Raw genomic sequence first — 6,000 nt, forward strand, 5'->3', positions numbered from 1 at the left:
GCCTGGCTTAGAGAAACAGGCATCCTGGTGTTCTGCCAGTTACTCTGGACTACTCCTCCCCTACCTGTGAGGAAACCTGAGGTCTCTAACTCTCATGACTCTGGTTCTTCCAGAGAAAAAGATATACCCTGTCTTGGATCTGAAAGATGGATTTCTAGCCTCACACTAGTAGAAGTGAGCCAACCCATCTTTGTTTTTTTTAAATGTACAGACTCAGAGGGAGGATACAGCAGGCAACTTACAGGGACCAGGTTGCCCCAAGGATTTAAACATTCTCTGATCCTGTTTGATGAGACACTAAATGCTGACTTGCCCTTCCATCAGGTTTTCTAGAAAAACAGATTATAAAAGGGCCACAATAGTTACAGACCTTGGCCTACAGAATGTCAGCTAAGGAAGCCTAACTGTACTTCAGAGAATACCTATCTTGGTAACCAGGTGAGGGGAGGCAAAAGGAGCCTGTTTCAGAGTAGGATTGCTGCCATCATCCTTCCAAATTCCAAAGACTAAGAGTTCCACCAAGTTATGGCTAGATATTGTTGCCTCTGAATACCAGAGTTTGTGGAGCTAGCAAGGCCTCTATATACTAGCACAGAGGTGGGTGGGTGGGGCACTAAGGTCCTAGTCTAGACTGAGACTAAAAACAACTCCAATTTTGGCTCCAACCTTACCTGTTTCAAAACCTTCTCATCTGTTTGTCCATACAACAAAGACAAAAGGAGTTTTACCCAAAGTTTGGGGCCATGAAAATGCCCTGTCCAAATGATTGGACTCTGTAGCCACAGGACAACCCACATGTCTAAGAGCTGTGGTGGCTACTGCTGGTCTAATAAAAACAAGCAAACAAACAATCAGACAAACAAGCAAGCAAGCAAACAAACAAGCAAGCTAACTCTGGATCAAGAGCTTATACACATAGCAACCCACAATGTGGTTGAGGCTCTCCTCCCAGGAACACCAGAACTCTGGCTAATGAATGACTATGTGACTGACCCAGTAGCAGGCCCTACTCCTGGACCACCCTCCAGTCCACTTTGAGAAAGCCACTGCCATCAGTCCTGCTGCTCTCTTGCCTGGTGACAATGTGCCAGTGCTCATCCATGACTGTCATGAGATGATAGATGAAATCAGGTATGTGAGAGCTGCAGTAGTTACTTCAACTGGAACTGTTTTTGAGCACAAGCCTGTTTGGTACCCGGAGAGTAGGACTGATTGATCTGACCCAGGCTCTCAGAGGGGAAAAGTAAAGTTCACCACCAAATACATAGACAGTTGCTGTACTTTTATTACTGGGCATATCCATAGTATGATCAATTTAAAAACGTGGAATGGGGAGGTGCTTCTGGTCACTGGTTCCCTAGAGTCACAGAATGGCAAGTAAATGCAAGGAGGTGAAGAAGAGCAAGTCTTCCTTCTTCCAATGTTCCTATGTAGGCCTCCAGCAGAAGGTGTGGCCCAGATTAAAGGTGTGTACCACCATGCCTGAATCTGGGACTTGCTTGTCCCAGGCTGACCTTGAACTCAGAGATCTCCTTGCCTCAGTCTCCTGGAATTAAAGGCATGTACTATCTTGCCTGAGCCTAAGCTTTTCATGGTCACTATGCCTCAAGATCTCCATGCCAAAATCCAGGTCAGAAACTTGTGTCTTCCAGCCTCAAGATCTGGATCACAGGTGAGCCTTCCAATTCTGGATTGTAGTTCATTCCAGATATAGTCAAGTTGACAACCAGGAATAGCCATTACAACTGGGAAAAAAAGAACATTAAAAACAAAGAAAAAATCTTGGCCCTCCTAGAAATATTTGGCTTCCTCTATGTTTTGTTGTTCTCCAGAGCCAGACCACTGACTGAGAAACCCTAAAACCAGTGGGACCTATTGATATTCTGATGACATACCCCTGCCTGGAGCTTCTTGAGACTCCATGGTGAAGAAATGAACAGCTCAAGCCCACAGGTTGATGGAGGACACCAGAGGGAAAGATTATTCTCCTAGAAACAACTGACAGGACTCTGGTAACTGACCTTCACCAGGCTACTCAGCTGGGATCCACAAAACCTTCTAAGTTGCTCAGGCCAAGGTATCTTATACCTAGACTGGACAGCCTAGTGTGGACGTCTCAGGCAGATGCTAGGTTTGTGCTCAGGTAAATCCAAGACAGAGAGACCTTATCCCATAAGGGGTCCAACACCCCAGAGAATTCTGGGAAAACTGACTTCATCAAGATCCAGCTTGCCGGGGGAGAATACAAGTACTTGTTAGTTTTTATAGATACATATTTCCAGGGGGGTAAAAGTGTTTCCCACCTGGACTGAAACTGATCACATACTGATTGAAAAGCTCCTCCAGGACGGTCCCCTGATCTGGCCTCTCTCTAGCAATGGGGTCTAACAATGGCCTTGTTTTCATAGCCAAAACCTCTCAATTAATAGCTAGTGTTAGATGTTGATTAAAAACTTTACTGTTCATGTAGACTTCAGAGTTCTGGCCAGGTAAAAAGAGTAAATGCAACATTAAAAGAACCTTTAACAAAAGTCTCATTAGAATCTAACAAAGGATGGATTAGGCCCCCTTTCTATGCTTTTGCTTCAGGGTGCCTCCTGCACTCCACATAGGCAGTGATTTACCTTCCTATGAGACTGTGTTTGAAAGACACCCCCAACTGCTTCCTACTTGCAGAGACCAGTAGTTGGCAAAACTCTCTAACCATTCCTTTTTCAAATCACTACAGGCCTTCCAGGCCTCCATCAGACTATCATTGGACTAACAGAGAGGCCCAGCCGACTTCTGAGTCAACCACCAGTTTCCTCTTGTCTGAGTCCAGTGATACTATCTGAGTCAAGCAGGTAACCAAATGAGTTCTGGAACCAACTTGGAAAGGATCCTACACAGTGACTGACTTCATTCCTACAGCTGTGAAGGTAACTGGCATGGATCCACCACCACCCAGGTCAAGAAAGGCAAACCCATACATGTCACTGCCAAATAGACTGTTTCCCAGGCTATTGTCTCATTAAAATTAAGTTGTTCTTCATCCTACAGTTTGTCCCAGTCTTAGTTAGGGTTTTACTGCTGTGAACAGACACCATAACCAAGGCAACTCTTATAAGGACAACATTCAACTGGGGCTGGCTTACAGGTTCAGAGGTCAGTCCATTATCATCAAGGCAGAAGCATGGAAGTGTTTAGGCAGGCATGGTGCAGGAGGAGCTGAAGGCTGCTAGGAGAAGACTGTCTTCCAAGCAGCTAGAAGGAAGGTCTCAAAGCCCACTTCCACAGTGACACACTTTCTCCAGAAGGCCACTGCTACTACAACAGGGCCACACCTCTTTCTTTTTCTTTTCTTTTCTTTTCTTCTTTTTTTTTTTTTTTTTTTGGTTTTTCGAGACAGGGTTTCTCTGTATAGCCTTGACTGTCCTGGAACTCACTCTGTAGACCAGGCTGGCCTTGAACTCAGAAATTCACCTGCCTCTGCCTCCCAAGTGCTGGGATTAAAGGCATGTGCCACCACTGCCCAGCAGGGCCAAACCTCTTAAGAGTGTCACTCTCTGGGCCAAGCATATGCAAACCATCACAGTCCCACCTGTAGAGTATGCTGGGACCAGAACCTAGCAGAATAGTCATCAAAGAGACAAGAGAGACTTCATTCAGCACATAATGGGAGCAGACACAGAGTCCCACAGCCAAACATTAGGTGGAGCTCAGGGAGGCCTGAGAAGGAGGGGGAGGAAGGATTGGAGGAACCAGAGGGGTCATGGGCACCATAAAGCAAGATCTATAAAATCAACTGACTAGGACTCATGGGAACTTGCGGAGACCAAGAAGCCTGTAGGAGTCTGACCTAGGTCCTCGGCATATATGTCGTGGCTGAGTAGCACAAGGATCTTCTGCAAACCTTGGGAAGCCACAGTTGTCCCTGATTCTTTTGCCTACTCATGAGACCCTTTTCCTTGTGGGTTGCCTTTTCCAGTCTTGATGTGATGATAGGTATCAGGTCTTATTGTAGCTTGTTATACCATGTTTGGTTGATGGCATAACAACTCCCCCGGGAGGCCTGCTCTTTTCTGAGGGGAGGAAGAAGTGGGAGTTAGATCTGTGGGAGAGTGAAGGCTGAGGGGAGAGGAGGGAGGGGCAACTTCTCTCAGGATGTAATATATGAGAGAATTTAAAAAAAAAAAAAAAAGGTTTCACCAGTTCCCAGGCCCTTTCACTCCTGGCCCATCTACCCCCTCCCAAGTCTTATGTTTGTCTTCTGACTATGAGCTTAATAGTCATGATCCAAACACATCACCCTCAGGCCTGGATCTGGGAACTGGGAAGGACACATACAGGGGAGGTGATAGCTAACATGGCTACAAACCAGCAACCCATATTCCATCTTGACCATTGCTTACTAATGCTTGTCTGGTGTATTGGAGAACAGAATAATATGGACACTTATCTTTTGAGATAGGAATACACAGTTTATAATTCTATACATGCCCTGTGGCTTGGCCCCCTAGTTACCAGGAACAATGGAGTTTCCATTGCAAAAATTGTAGTTGTAAAACAGAGGCTTTCTGAAAATACATGGATGAATATGTGTATAGAAGGAAAGGCCCCTCCCAAGAATGCACTATGAACTATCCATGGGCCATAGAATTAAAAATCTGGAAATTCCTTTAAAAATATTCTGGCTTTGGGGAAACAGGAAAAACCTGGGGAATCAGATTCTATGCCACAGGAAAGGACCCTGGGGATAGAGCAAATCACCCACAGCCAGAAAGTGACCAGGATTACTGGTTATGCTGAGACACTGAGCCCCTGTACTACAGGTCAGGAACTAATAAGACCTTCATTCAGCCCATTAACTGACAAAACTAATCATGACTGGGGGCAGCTCAAATCAACGATGGACAGCTAATTAAGGGGTTGAAATTTGTCTAATATCCAAAACCTTCAACCTAGGCATTTCCCCTTATTCTGATGTTTTCCATTCTGCCTTATGGGTTAATTCATCTGGACGACAGCAATATTATTAGGCCCAAGTAGTTTGAATAATGTGCCTCTTCTAATGCTTTCCAGACTAAGTAGACAGGTTGGTTAGGACCTAGAGGCATTAAATTTTCCATTTCTGAGTTAAAATAACACCCAAATCACTCACGAGAAACACAACTTAATGCAATCGCATGAGGTTTACTGGCTAGCCAGGGCTCTCTTCCCAAAAGCCCACGCAGGGGCAGAGGAATTCAGCCCGGAACAAAAGAATTTTACAGCTTTTAAGGGGGAATCTACAAACCAGGTGGGGGTGGAATTAGGGAAGGGGGAAGGCTGAGAGTAGAGTTAGGAAAGGGGGAAGGCTGAGAGTAGAGTTAGGGAAGGGGGAAGGAGGGAGAACAGGTCACTAGGTCATCGATACATTTGATCTCAAATTCCTAAGATGAATGGTATGTCACTTTATAATTGGCTATTTCGAAGTAGTTTCACACTATATATCATGAGCTCCAGTTCAAGGGGGTCAGGCTAATCTAGAACTTTTAGCATCCTGGCACCAACTGTCTCAGGGTTGTTAGTTCAAAGCGCGGCAAGCCTAATCTTGGGTCCATAGCATCCTGACACCATACATCTTATGGTTTGTTTAGTTAGGGCCATCTATTCAAATGGTCAGTTAATTTCCTGGGACTGAGGTGACACAGTGTTTGACATACAGGTTTTTATGTCTTTGCTTTTAAGAGTAGGGTTCAGGGGATCAACTTATGATTTTTCTATCTTTCAGTAGAACCCCTTGTGGAAATGGTCTTACAAGATTGGAACAGTTTAGAGTTTAGGTATCTCATAAGGAAAAGTATACAATGTATGGCTTTACAAGAAACTTGTTATTTCTATGCTAATCGATCTAGTGTCTTAGGGTTTCCGTTGCTGTGAGGAAACACCATGACCAAGGCAAGTCTTTTTTTTTTTTTTTTTTTTTTTTTTTTTTTTTTGGTTTTTCGAGACAGGGTTTCTCTGTGTAGCCCTGGCTGT

This window comes from Arvicanthis niloticus, chromosome 2 (genome assembly GCF_011762505.2).
Source record: "Arvicanthis niloticus isolate mArvNil1 chromosome 2, mArvNil1.pat.X, whole genome shotgun sequence".
In the NCBI taxonomy this organism is placed as follows: Eukaryota; Metazoa; Chordata; class Mammalia; order Rodentia; family Muridae; genus Arvicanthis; species Arvicanthis niloticus.